Raw genomic sequence first — 20,341 nt, forward strand, 5'->3', positions numbered from 1 at the left:
ACTATCCTGTGCTCCCCCAAATGTTGCTGTTATATGTATTACAATATATCAAAGCATTCCACTTATTAGTTCCTATGTCAGTTTCCCTCATAGACTGTAAGCCTTTCTAGGACAGAGGCCAAGGATACCCTTGGTACGTCCTCTACGCCAAGTAGAGGAACCAGATAATATTTGTTGATTTAAGATGTCTTCCAGGAAGCATCATTCAGGTGGTATTGGGGTAAGAAGGCTCCTTTTCTTCCATCCTGGAAAAACCAAGCCTAGTCTTGTATCTTCTATTCTTCTCCTGTCAAGGCTCTGTCTGGGATTCCCATCTCCCACGTGTCCTGTAATTACATATGTGGCTTGTGTTTCTCATGTTAGTGAGTATTATTCAAATATACCAATGCCTATATATTCAGAATCTTAGACTTGTTACTGGTGGTTTGGAACTTCATCCTGACAAATTAGAGCTGGAAAAGTCACTGACGTTCAGGATTTGTTTGGCATTACCAGGTGGATCAAGGGGAAAAACACTGACAAAATCAGAGATTTGATGACATCTTTTTTTAAGACATGTGAGTCAGCCCAGACCACTCAGATGATCTGAGTCATTCATTATCTGGCTCTTAGGATACTACTCAAATATAATCTCCAAGATGCCTCTGTTTGTCTAATTTTGCATTTGAATAGTCATTCCATTTAAGATGTTTAGGTCTTTAAAATGTCAATGTTTGTTTAAAAAAAAATCTCCTCCCACATTAAGCTATTCTCCATTATCCTCCATATGAGGAGTTTATAGAAAACTTATTGACATTTAAAACTACCCACCCATAATATTTAGGAACACCTTCTCTCCGTTCATTTTTAATTTTTTTTTTTTTAAAAAATTTTTATTATTTATTTATTATTTTATTTTTGGCTGTGTTGGGTCTTCGTTTCTGTGCGAGGGCTTTCTCTAGTTGCGGAGAGCAGGAGCCACTCTTCATCGCGGTGCGCGGGCCTCTCACCGTCGCGGCCTCTCTTGTTGCGGAGCACAGGCTTCAGACGCGCAGGCTCAGTAGTTGTGGCTCACGGGCCCAGTTGCTCCGTGGCATGTGGGATCTTCCCAGACCAGGGCTCGAACCCGTGTCCCCCGCATTGGCAGGCAGATTCTCAACCACTGCGCCACCAGGGAAGCCCCATTTTTAATTTTGATTGTGAAAAACTTCTTTCTTCTCACCTCTAATTGCCTTATCTCCTTATAGGGACAAAATATTGTAGTTAAAATCATCATTTTCCTCCTATAATTTTTCTTGGGCTTCAAGTCTCTTAATTGGCTTCTCCATGCTTCTAATTCAGCTTTGGAGTCACAATGAATGCTATATTCACCAGTCACTACTGGTTTTTATAGAATTATAAACCAAATGCTATTATTATCTTATGTTTTCAAATTACTCTATTTTCTGTAACTTGACCATGAGACAAGAGATAGCATGCCCTACCAAACAGATGAGAAAATACAGACAAATTCCAGTAATTCTTGTATTAAATTAGTAACAGAGCAGGCAATAGTAATTTTCCATAGACTCTGTCCTGTTTTTGACCACCAAACTTGGATAATAGCCAACATGAACTAGGTCATGAACATCACGAGTTGTCCATTTTCCAGTGAAAAGTGCCCTGGATCAAGCTTCAGGAGACAGAGTCCATTCCCAGAATCATTTCTAATTGTGTAGATGAGTACGAGTTACATTCTTTTTGTATTTCCATCTCTCAGTGTACAACAAATCAGCCAGTAATAAGGAATGAAAGAATTTGCATATGTTCACAAAATGCAATGCCATTCTGTAGTTTTAGTTTCACTGAAAGTCATATTTCCCATATGTAGAATACATTCCCATATATGGAATATAAATAGGAATACACTAGAGATGTGACATTCCAGAAAAACAAAACTAATCAAATTATTGAATAAGAAAAAACACTGAAAACTTTTCCCCCTTGAAAGGTGGAAAGATGCGAGAAGTTTAGAAAAGTAGGAAGAAAACTCTGAAAGACTAAAAGTTATGAAATATAAAAATTATTCATATCTTAACAGCTTTTTGAGAAGACCCAGGAAGAAACAGTCATACCAACCATGTTGAAAGTGAATGGAGAGGTGTGGTCAAGTCTTTTGAGAGTTTATTTAAAAATATTCAAAGAAATTCTTCAGAAGACAGCAAGGACAGTCAAAAATCTTACAGGAGTAACAAGTTTAAGACACTATGTCTGGTAACATGATAAGCTTAAAAAACAGTGTATCCAATGATTTTTCACTTCTGACTCCAGAATAGTGCAATTGTTTTTAGGCTGGGTCATGAATTTTTGTCAACTACTCTTTACCAAAAATGGGAGGGAAAAAAAATCCAGTGCCTTTGAGAAATGAGGTGAATAACTTTTCCCTTGCCAATATCAAAGCAAAGAGATCTAAAGAGAAAGAATTTTAAGGTCCTGATGGTCTGGGGCTAGAATAGTTTTCTTCCAAGCTATGGAATTGAGAACATCCTCCCGCGTGCATGCAGAACTGGGTCAGAAGTCTGGCCTGAGCCTCTTAGCGTCTCTCCACCTAATTTAGATTCTTTTAGCTTTCATCGGTATTATGGGAGACACTAGCAAAGTCTGGGAACAACAACAACAACAACAAAATTAAAAATAGACTGAGTTTTAAGAGGGTAGGAAAGCTTATTTCAAAATAGGTAGTCCTGGATATGATGTTACAAGATAGTGAAATAAAGAAACACGCAGAAACTGACAATAGTGACAGCACAAATATATATAGTAATATTTGTAGCTATCATTACCGAGGTCCTACCTATGGGCCAGGTACCAGCTGCTTTGCGTATGTTGACTCATTTAATTTTCTTACAAACGTTGTGAAAAAGTAGGAGGTGTTTTCTTTGCAAATGATGAGCCTGAGGGTTCACCTGAGTTAGGTTTTATTTATCATCATCTCTAGGGAGGAAATTGGAGGCTCCTTCTCCCTCCATGGATCCCCAAAGTACTGCTGGACTCTGTCCTAAGTTCCTTTACACTCTCTCCCTGGGGCAATTTCATTCACTCACATGGTTTCATTTTCCATCTGTATGCAGATGAACCCTAAATCCATAGGTCAGATCCAGTACTATCTCATGAGCTTCTGGATATACAGCACTTCTTCTCATGCTCAAACTTCTACAAATAGACATCAGATTTCTTTGAAAGCCTTTAGGTGCCTATAATATATATATATACATATATACACATATATAATATATGTATATATATATATATATATACATATATGTAATCAAACCTCTAAAGGTATGTCCAATCTATTAGTTTACAATTATTTTCTGAATAAAATCCCCCTTAAAATGAAATAGTTCTCCGTGAACTAATGAGTGGATAAACAAAATGTGATGTACCCATACAATGGCATATTATGCAGTCATTAAAAGGAATGTGATACTGACACATGCTACAACATGCATGAACCTTGAAAACATTATGCTAAGTGAAAGAAGCCAGATACAAAGAACCATCTGTTGCGTGAGTCCGTTTATGTGAAATATCTGGAGTAGGCAAATTCACTGATACAGAAAGCAGAGTAGAGGTTGCCAGGGGTGGGGTAGAGGGGAAATGAGGAGTGACTGCTTAATTGGTACAGAGTTTCCTTTTGGGATGATATAAAAGTTCTGGAACTGGATGGATAGTGGTGATGGTTGCACAACACTGAGAATGTACTGAATACACTTAAACATGGCCAAAATGGTAAATTTTGTCATGTGTATTTTATTACGATAAAAAAGAAACAGAATAGCTCAAGCCAGATTATTCTGTGACCAGAGGGAAGAAAGATAGGAGGGAGTGAAAAAGAAAAGAAAGAGACGAGGCAGATTGGCTTAAAAGTTTGGAATCTTCTTTTTTTCCTTTTTATTTATTTTTTTGCTAAAGTTGTCAAATATTTAGTTAAGAAACCGGGAGCTATATAGTCACAAATCTGTGTTCGTGATGACCTTCACAATCGAGAAAGTGATATGTCCGCAAGAATTTACAACTACAGCCAAACCTCCAGCTTTTCTCTCTCACATAACAGCTGTTTACAAAAAGCTTGTCATGAACACATTTTTATGTAATGTTCCTTTCAGCTTTTCTCATCAGATCACAATGTTATGTTAATCCCTACTAGATGGTAAGCTCTGTGAAGTCAGCCACTCTACTATGTAGATGTCTGTCTTTATTTTCACTGCCCCATAGTGTTTCATGAATAGAACATTCCTTAAAATGATTTACTCAATTGTATTAAAATAGAGGCATTATTTCTCATCTTCTTTTCAGACTGCAAGTCAGGCCATTGGAAACTTATGAAATCAATTTTATAGGGTGAAACCTCCATTTGAAAATGAAGTAGAAGAGAAAAACTAAGTGTGCATTGCCTGTAGAAAGGATGAAGACTGTAAAATGAAATTCTTGGCCTCAGCTGTGTGGGTGGTGAGTGTCTGCAAACTGGGTGACCGTGTAAAATATATTTCTTATGATAGCTCCAAAAAGTTTGAAAGTCTTTAAAAAAAAATAAACCTTTTTTTTAAAGTCTTTTAAATTTAAAACACAAATTACTGTGTTCACTATGTTTTCCTCTGAAATGTCTCCTAACTAATTAAAAAATAAAGATACCTTAGAACTTCCTGACTTTGAGTATACAACTCCGCAGGTGAGGAAGAAATAATACAGCAAAACACTACCTTTATCAATTTTCTTTTCTCCCAAGTGTAACTGTTCTATAGAGATTCACTGAACAAACACTAAATTCTAAATTTGAGCCTTTAAATGTTACAATGAAAACAGAATTTGTCAGAGGGATCTTCCAAAAAAGAAAATTTAGCCTCTATACTATATACTAATTTTAGGTAAAACATCAAAATCTGATACTCAAAAGAAATACAGCGTTTTTGCTTGGTTGGTTTCACATCTTCTATTTCTTAAAATTGCAATTGAAATATTTTTTCCCTAAAAATGAAGACTAGTTCTATAGATGGACAGATTGAGATAACAGTCCTGGAGTTGAGTCCAAAACAGGAGAAATCAAGGTGTGAGCATCCTGTAGGCGGGAGCTGAGGACCAAACTCACAGAAGATTCTGCTGGCCTTCACAAGACGCTCTCCTGCCACATAGGAGTGAAAGTGGAGAGTCCTGCCAATACCTCCTCTTTTCTCTCTTTGTCCTGAATTCCTACCATTCCACTGCTAGCTGGTAAGACAACAAGAAGAGGTCAAAGGTAGACTGGTCACCATCCTATCAGCATGTTGGCAGCAAACTGGTTTATCTCCAAGATAACTTAAAGGGACTGGGATGGGAAGAGATGTGGCACTATATTTTATTACCTTCCTCACTCATGTCACAGTCTTGCTTACACACTGCTTTCACTAACAGCTCTTTATTATGGTGTTAAAAGCCCCATATAAGCATTTTGCATTTAAAATCGATGAAAAGGCGTCACTTTTGGAGATCATGTTCCTGTTCTGCTTCCCACTCCTCTACAAACAGTGCTTTTGAGCAGAGCTTGGACCAGTCATGGCCTGGGCACAGAGCTGGCTCTAAGAGTGACCTAGAGCTTTGGAAGAAAGAGGAGCACCGGAAGGAGGAGAGGGTGGCAGTGACAGCTGTTTAGGGTCAGTATGTAAGACACAGTTCATAGAGGAATGCAAACCATCTTCTCATGTATCTCCTCCAGAAGCATGAAGATGCCCCTCCCAGATACAGAGCAGGAGACATGGTGGAAGGGAGCAGAATGACTGCTTTCTTTGGAATCCAAAGATCTGGAATCAAATCTTAATTGGACCTCTTACTGGCTGTCATTTGCAGCAAAACGTATAGAGAATCTGAGAGGCACTGTGTTACTTTCAATATAAGATTCATGTCCTCCCAGGACATGAGGTTTGGAGGAATAGCCTCAGTTTTTCTCTCTGTAAAACCTAGGAGTGCGGGGAAGGCAGCGCTGGTTCAGAGTCCCTCATACATGTCACGCACTATGCTAAGCGTTTTCACAAACTAACCCTTTCAACAAGCCCAGAACTTGGTATTACTAACCCCTACTTTATGGATTAAGAAATAAACTCAAAGTGATTAAGTTCCTTTTCCAAGATCACCAAACAAACAAGTTAGGTAAGACTAAGATTCTGAGCCAGGTCTGTATGCCTCCAAGCCAAGCGACTTATCGGGTAGTCCCGATGCTTCTCTCGGTACCCAGGGCCATGCCTAGTACACGGTGGACACACTATCCATGTTTGTCTAACACCTTTTTAAAAAGCCACTGAATGTTTGTATAATAATTAAAAGAAAAACCAAATGACTTTTCTGGATGTTTGCAATCTACATTCCATTGATGTTTAGTTTTTGAATATTTATTTGTATATATGGAGGTATCAGGGAAAGAGAAGGAGCCCTAAGCTGCATGGGGTGGACCTATCTGACAGCATGTGCATTAGGGCAGGGAACAGAGACTCAGGGGGAGGGGTGTGGGGTGACCTCACCACATTTTTAGGTGAAGAATGTATACAGTGGCACATTGAAAAGCTAAATTTAGCCCAAAACACACATCATGAATAAAAACCAATAGATGTAATTCGTTAAGTACTTAAGAAGTTTCAGGAAATTCATCAGAAACTTCGTTATCTTAGCTCAACACAACCTTATAAAGCGGGAGCTATTATTATTGTATTGATTACATACCATGGGGCATGAGGAGTGACTGGTGTCAGGTCACACAGGTGGTAATTGACGGACCACATTTCTTTTTTTTATGTTCATGGTTATAGTTTATTACAGAAAGGCTTATTACAAATTAAAATCAGCAAAGGAAAAAGGATGCTTAGAGCAGATTTCAGGAAAAACCAAGTGCAGGCTTCCAGTTGTTCTCTCCTACTTTTGCATGGGTAGTGCTTAATTCTCCCCATAGCAATGTATGACAACACATGTGAAGTGTTGCCAACCAGGAAAGCTCACCTAAGTTCAGAGTTTTTACTGGGGGTCAGCTCACATAGGCATGGAACACCTGCATGACTGACCTGAGGTTTTCAGTCTACAGTCCCCTAGATGTCAACTGATAAACCCAAAGCTTCAGGCATACAAAGGCAGGTGCTCACCACAAATCACACCGTTAGCCTAAACTATCTGGTATGGCTGAAGGTTTCAGATATACGATGCCACTCTTATCAGGCAGCGTGTTCCAAGGGCTCCCTCGGAGTTTAGTTCCCAGCAGTTGGGACAGACCACATTTCAAAGTCCCCTCTGCCTAACTCCAGAGTCTATGCGCTTCCTGTCTTTGGAATATCTTTCTGTTAGTTGACAATTCGTCTTGCCTTCTTATCAAAAAAAACAAAAACCAAAAAAACCAAAACCTTGATTTTTTTTTTCAATTGAGAAACATTTTTAGGGAAATTAGGCAGTACATTTGTTAAACACAAAGACTGTGTTTTGCATGTTTAAATCTTTTTGTGCTGCCCAGTGAGCATAAGGAGACCCAATAAATATATGCTAAATGGATTATTTCTGTAATAAATGTAAATTTTCAAGCTTGAGTCTTCATCAGCTTGGAGGGTTACTCAAAGGTGAATCACATGTAATGGAATTACTTATTTTCTGCAGGAACCCAGGCCAAACATTTGGTCTCAATAATAAAAAACAGGCAAATTTAATTGCCCTGGGCGTAATGCCACATATTGACAGCAACTCTCACTGGCAATGTCTATTAATTATAATGGCCACTGTATTTCTGTCAGGAAAGATTAAAATGCTTTGCGTATTAGCTCTTCCCCTAAGTTTTAAATATAGGTACTATAATCCAAGTCAGATTCTTTGTCCTAAGAAGGTCTTACAGAAAAATGTAAGACCAGTTAAGATGAAGGCCAGTCTCTCCCATGATTTTTTTTGATATTTATGATTTCCAGTGCCTAGACTATTGCCTAAGATATGGGGATGCTTAATAGAGGTGAGTACCAGGGAATATGAAAAGTCAAGTTCAGTGTCGAGCAGTACCTGGCACAGGGTAGTCACTTAACAAAAGTTTGTTGGTTGCTCTACACATTTCCAGATTGTTCAAAATTGGTATGCATGTGGTCTGAATGCTTTACTTTCATTTTTATGTGACTCAAAGGAAATCCAGGTGATCTTTGTACTTAGTGAGCACAGAGCCTCTTTACAATATGGTACCCCTTTATTCTGAGCTGAGCCTATTGGGGGAAATATGCATCTTAATGACACACTCCATTAGCGCTGGATTGCAAATGAGGCTGATGTGGATGGCACCTTGAAGTTCAGATTTGATATACGGGAGTTCATGTTAGTGCGCTGAAATGGAGATGACTGTAAGACAATTAAGACTTCAAGGGCTAAAAATAGTGACAACTTTTAAAGAAATATTTGACCTTTTGGAGACATGGAAGAAATGTTGAAAAGAAAATGGTCATGGAACAGGTTTGCCACGAACGAACTTAGTATTTGCTATGCCAATATCAGTGCAATGAAGGAGTTGAGTGGGAATGGGAAGAATTTTAAGCAGGTGAACAACTTCTATTAAGCTTTAAATACAGTAGCAAGAGCCATGGGAAACATGCAGTTATAAAAAAACATAGGAGCTTTGAGCTCTGAAAAACTTTTGTTCAAATCCCATCTTCACTACCTCCTGGGGTAAGTTACATAACTTCTCCGACTCTCAGTTTTTTCAGCTATCTATCATAAAAGGTTTTTGTAAAGTTAAATGGGTGTAAAAGCTTTGTATCATACATAAAATATATTGCACATCACTTTATGCATATTTTTCTTGCTTTGCTTGCAGTTTTGATAGTTACAAAGCAACTAGAAATCAGCTATTCTAACAGATTACATAAAAGTAACTAAATGCCTGATTTCAGCACTTATAGCATCTTCATAGCTCTATTCCTTTAGAAATAAAAATACAACATCAAAATTTGAAAATAATCAAATTTTCAAAATCTCAAGCTTCTCCTGGTTACAGCTATAAAAACAAAACCAAGATCAAGAAATGTAATTTACTAACATCTATCATAAAAGATAAGTGGGGATTTAAAAACTCACAGTAAGAAATACAACAATCTCCTGAAGCAGGAAAATACATCACTGATGAAGCCCTTATTGTGTGCAAATCTATTCCAAACTTTAATCAGCTGGTCATTCCAGCATGATTTGAAAGTAAGCCAGTGTTACTTTTACTTGGGTTAGTGGTATATAGACTTTGTTTTCTGCTCCTACCAGGTAGGGAGAATAACACTTCAAACACTAGTGAAATTAATTTGACCTGTTTCTTGGGAACCTTGTTCTGTAAAATGGTTTCCTCTTATTCTCTATTTCTCTCCCTCATTCTCTTTCCCCACATTCATTGATTCTCTTCTCTCCCCTCCATCTCCAGTCCCTCCCCAGCCTGACACTGACACGTAAACAGAACTGAAGTTAATGATCCTGCACAGAAGGACTCTGGTTTTCAGGCATAAACAGAAAAATTCAATTGAATTGTAATTCACCAAATCTCATTTTCCAAACACTCCATTTTCAACAGAAAATAAATCCAAAAGAAAGCAAACTGCACAACAACAGAAATGCTTTTCGTATGCTCTTGTCTTTTCATATTTCATCTGGAGAGGAAGGAGCAAGTCCTTTGGAAAAATTTCTAAATTGTTACTACATGTGGTATTTAGCGCTGTGAATTAAATTCTTCAAATGTGAATTTATAAAAGAAAGCTGGAACATGTCCTACAAAGAATCATTTTGGTTTAATTCTAACCTACTACATGGAGGCAGAGAGGTGAACAAAGGAAAGGCGATTTACATGGCATGGCTGACTCAATACATCACAGGTTATTAGCCAACTTTATTTAGTGGGAATCCATGAAGTCTACTTCTGAAATGGAATGGAAATGGTTTAAAAAGTTAAAAACATATAAACATGGAGTTGTTTTTTTAAAAAGAAGATCAGTTATCAGAGAAACATACACAAAATAAGGGTTTAAAGGAACTAAATACAGAATTTGCATCTAAGTTACTTTGAGAGGCCCCTGGAAAGCATGTGGATTGATTCTGTTTGTCAGATTTATAATCATCATCATCATCATCATCATCATCATCATCCATCTATCTATCTATTCACCTGTCCTCTATACATTTGCCTGCCCACCCATTCACCCATCTATCCTTTGGCTATACATTTCAATAGGTAACAAAGTTCAATGTCATGAAATTATGCCTGTTGTATAATATAAATCTACCAAGTTGCAATGAAAATCTACTCTCCTTTAGTCTGTTCTCATTGGAGGTAGAAAATATCAAGTCCACCCTCTTGGAAAATTAACCTTTGGTAGGCTTGTTGATTTATTAAGCCATGCCCTCAGCATCTTGGCAGACTAAACAGCCATATTATTGTTCCCTTGCTTTATTTACCAATGTTATATTCCAATCACTTAAATTCATGTTTGTTACTCTACAAATGATTCCCTGATTCTAGGTCTTCATATTTACCTAGGAAGCTCAGATGGCAACTTTCCCCATTACTGGTCAGTATTCTCTTCATCAATTTCTCAGTATTGGGCAGGGAGATAACTCTAGCCTTTTATTCAATGCCCAGAGTCATGCAAGCCCCTGTATTTGGGATCACTAAAAGAAGATCTCATCTTCTCATTTGATGGTTGATAGAACAGGAACGTATTGGACGTCTATCATGTGCCAGGGGCTCTTCTGGACTAGAGATACAGTGTCTAATATGACCTTTGAATTACGTGAAATCAAAGATAAGTTACTAAAACCCTAAAACACCCCCTTGCAATTAAGTAGTTGTCACCTACTTTAGCTCCTCCTTTCCTACTCATTGATGGGACATGCATGCATAATTGTATGGTGTTTAAGATGAAGAGTGACATGAGATAAATATGTCAGGGGCCAGATCATGCAAGTTCTTGAAGGTCAAGTTAAGGACTTTAGATTTTAAAACGCAACAGGCAGGGAATTCCCTTGCAGTCCAGTGGTTAGGACTCTGCGCTTTCACTGCCAACAGCATGGGCTCAATCCCTGCTCCGGGAACTATGATCCCGCAAGCCGCGCTGCGTGGCCAAAAAACAAAAAAAGTGCAACAGGCAGTCATTGAAAGCATTGCAGCAGGAAAGTGACATCGTCTAAATACTTGTTTTTTTCCACCAGCAATGTGAATTACTTAGTACCAGAAAGCTCCAATAGTAATTTGTATAATGGTCACTGTGATTGCTAAATAAGTAACTTGTCTATTCTAGATCATCAAAAGACACAATCACATTAAGTATTGTTTTAGTGTTAAAAATATTATGTTGTACCAATTATTTGAAAACCAGCATTCAAGTTGGGTTCTGTTTAGAAACTCTCTCTAACTAAAATATTTATCAGACCAGCTGGATATCTGAGCATTTCTTACCACTTAAAAGTTTACCATTTGTGATAGTATGTAAGTATACCAATTTTGACAATCCTAATTGAGATTCAAACTAATTAAGAGCCTTCAAACTAATTAAACTCCTGTAACTCCTGAACTCAAACTCCTCAGAGTTTTGTTACATTTGCAGTCAGCCCTCAAATCAGATTCTAGCTTTACTACTAACCAACTGTGCAATGTTGACAAAAATCAGTTACTCTCTCAAGAATTCAGCTTCCTGAACTATGAAATACCTGCTTCCCATGCTGATTGTTAGTATTAAATGAGAAAATGGATCTGGAGATGTAAAAAAAATGCTACCTAAGAAAAAAGTAATATCATTATCTATTTGTATAATTATTATTATCATTTTAATTGAGGGTTGAAAATAGTAAACTGTAACAGTATATATCCTGTAAAAGTAAAGTATGCAATCCAGTGTAAATGGTAAGGTCTCTCTCTTCCCTTGTTTGCATGAAAAGGGGAGGAAAATCCATTTTCCCTAGCAAAACATCTAAGAGCATATTTTCCAGTTTCTTCCTCTGGGTAGCATTAACTCTAAAATTCTATAAAATCTTGCTTATTTGCTTTTCAACCATCTATTAAGATAAGGACAAGTGTTTACACGAGGCATGGATAATCTAAACTGCAACTTCCTCCTTAGCCAGTTCCTTTGCCAGAGGTTCCCTCTCCATGGAAAATAGTACCATCACCCCTCAAGATGCTCCATCCAGAAATCTAAGAAGCGCCTTTGACTCCTTTCCCTCCCTCTCCACAGCCAATCCATCAGAGAGTGCTGTTAGCTTCTTAGGCACATCCAGTCTGTTCACACAGGCTCCTTCCATCTCTGTCACCTTCAAGACGTGGCCTCTAAGATTGTCGTGGAAGGGAAAGAAAGCATGAGGAAGTTACCTGGGATACTTTACCACCGCAGCCAGGAGGGACAGAGTTATGCTTATATACCATTGACCAGAAGGGTTTGGGCTGATATACCATCTGGTCTCACCAAGATGTAAGAGATGCTGGAAAACAAAGTCCCTGGCTGTGAAGTCACTCCCCAGCAACAGCTCTGCGCTGTGGAAAGCAAGCTTGGCTCTTTGGAAGTCAGCTAGCTGTCTCTTCCAATCCCTATACACATGAGCCTCACCTCCCATTTCACTTCTCTGCAGCTGAGAACTCTAGTCCCACATAATTAATTGATTCTGCCACTTGCTACTTGTGTTACTGTCAATAAATTTATGCTTCTCTCAACCTCAGTATTCCCATCCATAAAATGGATCTTATCTCATAGGGTTGCTATGAAAACTAAATGAATCATGCATGTAAATTGTTTAGCGAATCAATGGCTTATCACAATCAATATTTTCTAGAAACTGAGTCTGGATATAAAATTCTTAAAATAATTCTTAAAATTGTTGGAATAAAAAAAAATCTATACTATGGTTTACTGAACTATCTTTTCACCATAAAGGTAATGGTTGAAGAAGACTTCGGAGATTTTTGTTGCCTTTTTTTCCCCCTAAAATCCCAATTTAAGCAAAACATTCTTGTTCTTTGAAGAAGCTTTTAATAAGCCTCCATTAAAAGATTAAAAAGGGGAAATAACATAGGCAGTTAAATCACAGAATATCAGGGTACACATTAACTAATAGATAAGAAAAACTGAAGTGCCGGGAGACTAAAGCAACATGCCTCCAGCCACACAGAAAATTATAGAGAAGGCTGGATTCAAACCTTTGTCCCTTTACTTTAGTTCAATATACTTTACCATATTGCTTCATTATGTATGAGTGGGCATAGGTATGTGTGTGTATAAATAAATATATAATAATATAAAAAATAGCCTGGCGTTCCCTGGTGGTCCAGAGGTTAAGACTTCACACTTCCACTGCCGGGGGCACCGGTTCGATCCCCGGTGGGGGAACTAAGATCCCACATGCTGCGCAGTGCAGCCAAAAAGTTAAAAAATATATATATATATTTTTATATTTATATAAAATAAATATATAAAATTAAAAATATATTTTTTATATATATACATATATATATAAAAAAGGGAGAGAAAGTACACAAACTATCTCCCATAGTGCTCTAGAATACCAAGTAGTTTTAGGTTTGAATATGGTTTTTGTTTCTACTTCTATGCTAAATATATCTCATTACTTTCTAAATGTCTAGAACCGTGTCATGAACCCCTATTTGGCTGAATAGCATTCCCCCGACAATCTGGGTCACAATTCCAGTGACACTAATACCATTTTAAGTGGAAATTTGGCATAGCATTTTGATTAAATTTTCTGTTAAGTACTCTAAAAAGACTTTTCATTTCATGAGACTATAACCTCAAAGGCAGAAGGAAGTAAAAGGTGACTTTAATAATGATAAAAACAAAACAAAACAGAAAAAAGTCATTAGAAATGGGGTCTGTAGAAACACCAAGATCCAAATGCTGAGTCTGAATTAAGCTAATTATGTGGTACTTTCCGCAAATGTATGTTGCTCTTCCTGGAACAGTCACGCTAACAAGAGTAATTCTATGCGAAATTCAAAAGTTTGCTAGCATCCTAGTCAGGTTGCCCCAGATGTTTCTCCTCTGAAATGCATTTGAAAACCCCAAGTGACTATAGTTCCTTTTTTTTGACAGCCACCTAAATACATGCACACACTTGGTTCACCTCCGCCATTTGGTTTAATTAGAGCCCCCTCAGTGATTTCAGCAGAATTCAGTCTGCTCTGAAGTTACTAGAAGACAGATCTCCTTGCTTAGGTTGGCATTTCAGGCCTGGTCTATCATAGTTCTCTAGTTTTATCTCTCGCTATTACTTGTAAACACTCCGCTCTGCAACCGAATGAAAATTCTCCTCATTCCCTAAACAAGTGTGCACGTCTGTGGCCTATGTATTAGCTTCTATTTTGAGGACTCTCTCTTTGGACCACCTTCTCTTTAGCAGATAACCACAGGAACCCACCTATGCTCCAGGTGGTTCATAAATACCCCGCCACACCTGCAGGAAGGTCTCCTTCAGAATTGATTTTTTTCTCTTGGGTTCTTCCAAAACTTAAGACTCCACAAGAGAAATTATCAAATTTTGCCTCATATGTCAGTTTACAGAGTCTTTGTTCTTTTGGATTTTAAGCTGCATGAGGACAGGACCCACTTCTCATTCATCTTGTGCCCCGTCAGTGAAGCTAATTCAGTGCCCTGCAATAATGTCAACAAAGTTAACATTGATTGAATTGAGAAAAGGGTTCTAAGCCAAGCCAAGGCTCAGGTGTCAAAAATGACCTTCTCCATCCCTGCTGGATATAAGCAAACAAATCAGGAGCTTTCAAGTTAAGTCTTCTTCCATCACTGAGAAAAGAACCTCCACTAAATACTTGCTAATTTTCACGTATACAAGCGCATGTATCATAAATACAGCCAACATCCTAAAAAGCCAGCAGAGTTAATGAAGAAGTGAAACAAAGGTGAAAGAAGGTATACTAGTGTGTGTACACAAATAAGATGTACTAATACTTGTGTATACAGCACAGAAGAGATCCTCAGTTTTTCTCATTGTCTGTTCCCTCCTGTTTTAAGGACAGAGACGACAATCTTACTAATCTTCTTTTCCAGACCAGAAGGGCAGCAGCTAATTAGAATGGGTCAAAGAGGCAAAGTTAAGCACAGGTAGCAATGGCAGCTGCCAGAGAGGAAATGGCACATCGCACTCTTCAGAAAATGAGAGGGCTTTTATCATCAGGCTACCAGCCTGGCTTGTAACAACAGCGCCTGATAGCTTTGTTGAATTATAGCATAGGGCATTACGTGGTATTCTGAACAATGATAAATATAAAAAGCACTTTTTAGTTGTTTTAAGTGGTTACAAAACTGTTACTTCTTACCATCAAAAATGGGTTAAATGATGTTTGATGATCTTTGCTTAAGAAATATAAGCAATATAAGAATATTGATATATCAGAATATATGTTACATATATTAAATATATATTTATATATCTATAATATATAAACATATTAAATTTCACTTCTGATATCTCTAAAATGTAATATATATTACACATAAAATATATAATATTTTTCCCTCAGAAAATTAATTTCTGTGGGGTAAGACTGGCTAGTCTTAAGGTAGCATGTATTAAATGCCTGCCAGGTACTTTTCATGCATTATCTCATTAAAATGCACAACACCACACTGTGCTGTAAGTATAATCATCTCTGCTTGGCAGACAAGGAACACTTCTTCGAGAAGTTCCACAACTTGCTGACACGGCATGGATTGGAAGTGATGGGCTGGGGTCTCATTTAGGCTTGTCGGAACCCAAGGCCTGTGCTCTTGACCCATATGCACGTGTCTGCTGGGTGACTGGGGAGAGAGAGCAGGTGCACACGGTGCCCTGACCGTGCACTTGCTGAAGGCACTCGGGAGACCCGGTGATTCTCCTCTCGCTCCCCCAGTTTCCTCTGCCAGCACTCCTGGGAATATCTGCTCTAGATGGTCTGCTACATTCTCTTGCTACCATTATTACAGAAAAAGATGTGTACGGTCAGGAAAATGAAAAGCAATAGCAAGAACTAAGTCAGTGGTTGGCATGTAGGAATGAAATATTTCCCTTGCCACCAAGTCCTAATGTTTTGAGTAGGCTTCCCCTCTGAAGAAATTGAAGAGATTGATCAGGCATCTCTGTGACAGGGTGTCCCCTGGTGGGGAGGCATCCCTCTGGGCCTTTCAGGACTCCCCCATGATAGAACAGGTTCAGCTACACAATCAGAAGGCAAGGCGAAAAGAATGGACCGGTTCTCTCTCTGAATTACCAGCTTTTATTTTAGCGATAGAGACAGTGACTTACTTTCTTCACTTACTCTCAGCCATCAAGTGCCAGCAAAACGTACCCTGCCACTATGGTGCACCCTCCTTCACTCAGCTATACCCAATGGTAGACCATGCTTGAAACAATCAGTTTGCTGTTTCACATCTGCTTAAGGGTACTCTCTAGGACTTAGCAGGTTTTATTTATAAGTAATGCATAGTCAAGGATGCTAGGCTACCTGGTCACTGTGTGTAATAAAACTACAAGCCTTGGTGCCTCATCCTAAAGTAAATTGTCATTTGAGATAACCAAACAGTTAGTATTTTGTTTTGAAATATGAGGAAATATTTGAAATATTTGAAATATGAGGAGATATGGGGAAGTTCATGGTTAAAGGAAGGGTATTATAGACTCAAGCATGTTTCTTAAACAATTTAAACAGACCTTGGAATATCTGCTTGAATTCTGTTGAGGAAAAAATGTGATAAAAACCCCATAATAAGATAGTACAGTTCACAGAAACAATGCATGGCTCCAATCGTGTTTTCATCAGGGAGTATATTTTAGAATTCCAGGAAAAACATACTCATGAAAACGGTCTCTCTAGGTATAAAGAAATCTGGCCTTTTACTACGTAGCAGTGGCTCTTCACTTCTTTTGGTCGCAGACTCCACTGAGAATCTAATAAAAGATAGGGATCCTCTCCCCATAAGATATTGGCACAGACATATATCTACCAACCTGTGCATATTATTCCTGCATTATTGACTGGCTAAATGTATCACGGATCTCAGGTTAAGCCCTTTCCTCTGTAGGAACTCATTTTTTTTGCATTAATGTGTAACAATAGCATATAATAAATGATCGTGGCCAAGACAACCCAGCAATGCCAAGCATTATGGTGAATCTTTGTCAGAAATTAAATGTTACTTAACACTTCAGAAGGAATCAGGGACTGAGTCAGGCTTAGAATTCAGTGGCTGTCCCTGGACCCATGATGATGGATGCTCTAAATTACAGTCCATCAGCTGAGTCTTTGTCATGTCTCACTCATGGAGCCTCCCTATTTTTCTTCTGGCTGGTCTAGTCATCCATCTGTTTCTATTACAAACAGCCACAGTGCTTTGGCTGGACCTGCAGCTTTCAAAACTGAGTAGAAGGAGGAAAGAAAACCCCAGAAGCTAAAGAGCTTGGTTATTATATTAGCAATGATAAGGGAAGAAAAAAATAAACATAGTTCCTACTGTGTGTTAATTACAATGCTAGGCTCTCTCACGTATTTTATCTCATTTAATCTGTAACTCATTCCTGCTGGGTAGGTATTATCAATCCACTTTATACATGCAGGTAAAAATCTAAGAGATTATGTGACTTGTGTAAGACACCATGGTTAATAAATTGCACTAATATTTAAATATATTTGTGTCTGACTCCAAGTCTAGTATTTTTCTACTATATAATGCTTTTAAAATTACTTATTAAAAACATCTGAGATCTAACTCCATGCTTCCAGTATCTTGAAATTATCTATGTCTGAGAGACCTCAAAGCTTCCTCAGATGAAAAGTTATGCATGGAGGAAAAGGTGACATACACCTCCTAGAACATTCAGGTGAATTCCAACACTAAGGTCACATGGTTTTCACTGAGACAAAGCAGTCGAAACCTTACCTGGAGGACTGGGCTTCCGTCCAGGAGCATTCAGACTCATAATGCTTTTTCTCCCAAGACATGGCTAATTGAACCACAGAGACAATCAGAGGTATCAGGCAGTCATGATGAAACTTCGTATCCTCTTTCCATTCACCCTCAGCCACCAAATTAGCCTTCACCTGTATTTCCTTCTAGATTAAGAGTCAAAGCTTTTATGGACTGTCATGGCAAGAATATCAGCTTGTTTTGGGCTATAAAGGGGTCATGAGTCATTGTTTTGCTCTATTTGTTAAGAACTCTGGGACACACCAGATAACACAGTAGTTTTGTAATATCTAGACTGATTGCCTCCCCCCACATCCCATTAAGAGACAGTCTGGTATAATGACTATGTCCCTACTCTCCTTAAATTCATTTCAAGTGTCTAGGTTGAAAACAAAGCCACATTACAATTCTTTAGAGAGATGTCTTACAGAGGTGTCCCATCTCTTCACCTTCTTTGACAGCTTCACATTTCTACGTCTCCTTTCATTTCTCTACCTCTTGGGCAAGGTAACTGAGATGAGGTAAGCAGACAGTCTGGGGGGCCAATGTTTCCAGAAAGTCCTGCTCATGGAGTTCTACCTGGGGAACTACCGCCATAGAGCAACTGAATAGTCAGATAAGAAAGCCTTCAGATGACGTCTTCCAAAGTCATGCTTAGAATGGACCCTGGCTTCTCCCTTGGTAACAGCCTCCTGTAACTCACCTGAAAACATCTGGCAAATGCTTATTGAGCACCTACTATATTCTGGACATCATTCTAGATATTGTTCTATGGAGATAAATAAGATAGAGCTTCTGCCTTTGAGGAGTACTGCTGAGTTGGAAAGAGTGATTCATAAGTACAAAATTTCAATAGAGCATATTTGGGTATGCTTATGTGCAGTAGTTAGTCTATGAGAGCAAATAAGAGAGGCACCCACCCCAACCTGGGGACTTAGAGAAGAGTCCCATCTGACATGCATAACATGAGTATCAAAAGATGAGTAAGAAAGAGTTAGTCTGGTGGAAACAAAAAAGTGGGATGAGCAAAAAAAGTGGTCTGGACTGAGGAAACCACATAAACACAGGCACAGAAGGATGAAACAGATGACATGCATGGACAAGTAACAACAATTTGCTATTTGTTTCTAAAACTAAGTAAAAAGGAGACAGTGACAGGAGATGGGGCTGGAAAGGTAGGTAAGGATCTGGTCATAGAGAGTCCTCTATGCCATACTAGGTAACTTGGACTTCATTCTGTAGGATATTATGAAGCAAAGGCAGGCTTTTAGCAATGCAGTTACATGCTTAGACTTGTATGTGGTGGAGAAGATGGGTTAAGAAGGCAAGACCAGAAGTAGGGCGACCAGTTTAGAGATCTTTGCAACAATCTAGTCAAGAGATGTGATGGAGACCTGGGATTGAGCAGTGGTACAGGAATGAAGACCACAAGAGTGGATTAAAGAATTTATTTAGGAGGTAAAATAGGAAAAACTTAGTGAATGACTGGATATTGGATTGAGGGGTGGGAAGAGCCCAAGATGACTCTAGTTAGAATAAGGGGCTAAAGGTTGACTAGGGAAAACTCAAATATCTCAAGAGTATACAAACAATCAGCTAACCCGTGGCTAATCCAATGCAATAATTTATACCTAGTTACATAGCAGTGATTGTTTATGAATTAGATATTCATCACATCATTTTGATCCTCCCAACTGTCCTATGAGAAAAACACTACTTTGTTACAGATGAGGAAATGGGTTCAGGGAAAGTTAAATGGACTTGGTCAAGATCATATAACAAAGCAATGGTTGAGAGAGACTCAGACTTTCTAGTTTATACTGGTAACCTAGAAAATGATTTTCTTTTTAAGTTAAACTGTACAAAATTGTCCATATTTGACCATTTTGACTATTTGGGCAATTTCATATGGTTCGACCCAACACTCTGGTACATTCTTCAGTGGAAGAATCTTGTGGTCTGAAACCTCCACGACAGAAATGCAGGCTTTTTCTTCAGTCATCCCACCAGAATCTTTCTGTTTCTGTACTTTAGTTGTTTGCTTGCACAGACTACTCTGCTACATTATGAGATGAAATTCAGAACCCTGGGAATAAGTCCAAGGAGTAAGCTTTGGAGTCCCAGTACCTCCTCTGATCTGGAGAAGAGTGGTTTTATTCCCCTTGCACTTGCCCTTCTCAGAAATCTCATCATATTTAGATTACCATCGAGTTTTCTGGGGACAGACTCTAGGTAACTCACGGGGTTCCCGTGAAGGCCAAATAAGAGAATACATGTGAAGGGGATTCATAAACTATAAAGTGCTGCTCAACTCATAGTACTGTGTTGTTATTCTCTTGTCATAATGAAATAAAAGGGAGGAAGACAAAAATTTTAGTCAATATCCTTCAGACTCCTTTCTGATTCTG

The 20,341-nt window shown here is 38.4% G+C and overlaps 1 protein-coding gene across 23 annotated transcripts in view; it reads right to left on the reverse strand.

The window, feature by feature from the left end:
• SGIP1 (SH3GL interacting endocytic adaptor 1) overlaps positions 1-20,341 on the reverse strand; it is a 229,919-nt gene that overhangs the window by 128,150 nt on the left and 81,428 nt on the right. The window lies entirely within an intron of this gene.

Source organism: Balaenoptera physalus (assembly GCF_965194825.1).
Source record: "Balaenoptera physalus genome assembly, chromosome: 1".
Taxonomy (NCBI): domain Eukaryota; kingdom Metazoa; phylum Chordata; class Mammalia; order Artiodactyla; family Balaenopteridae; genus Balaenoptera; species Balaenoptera physalus.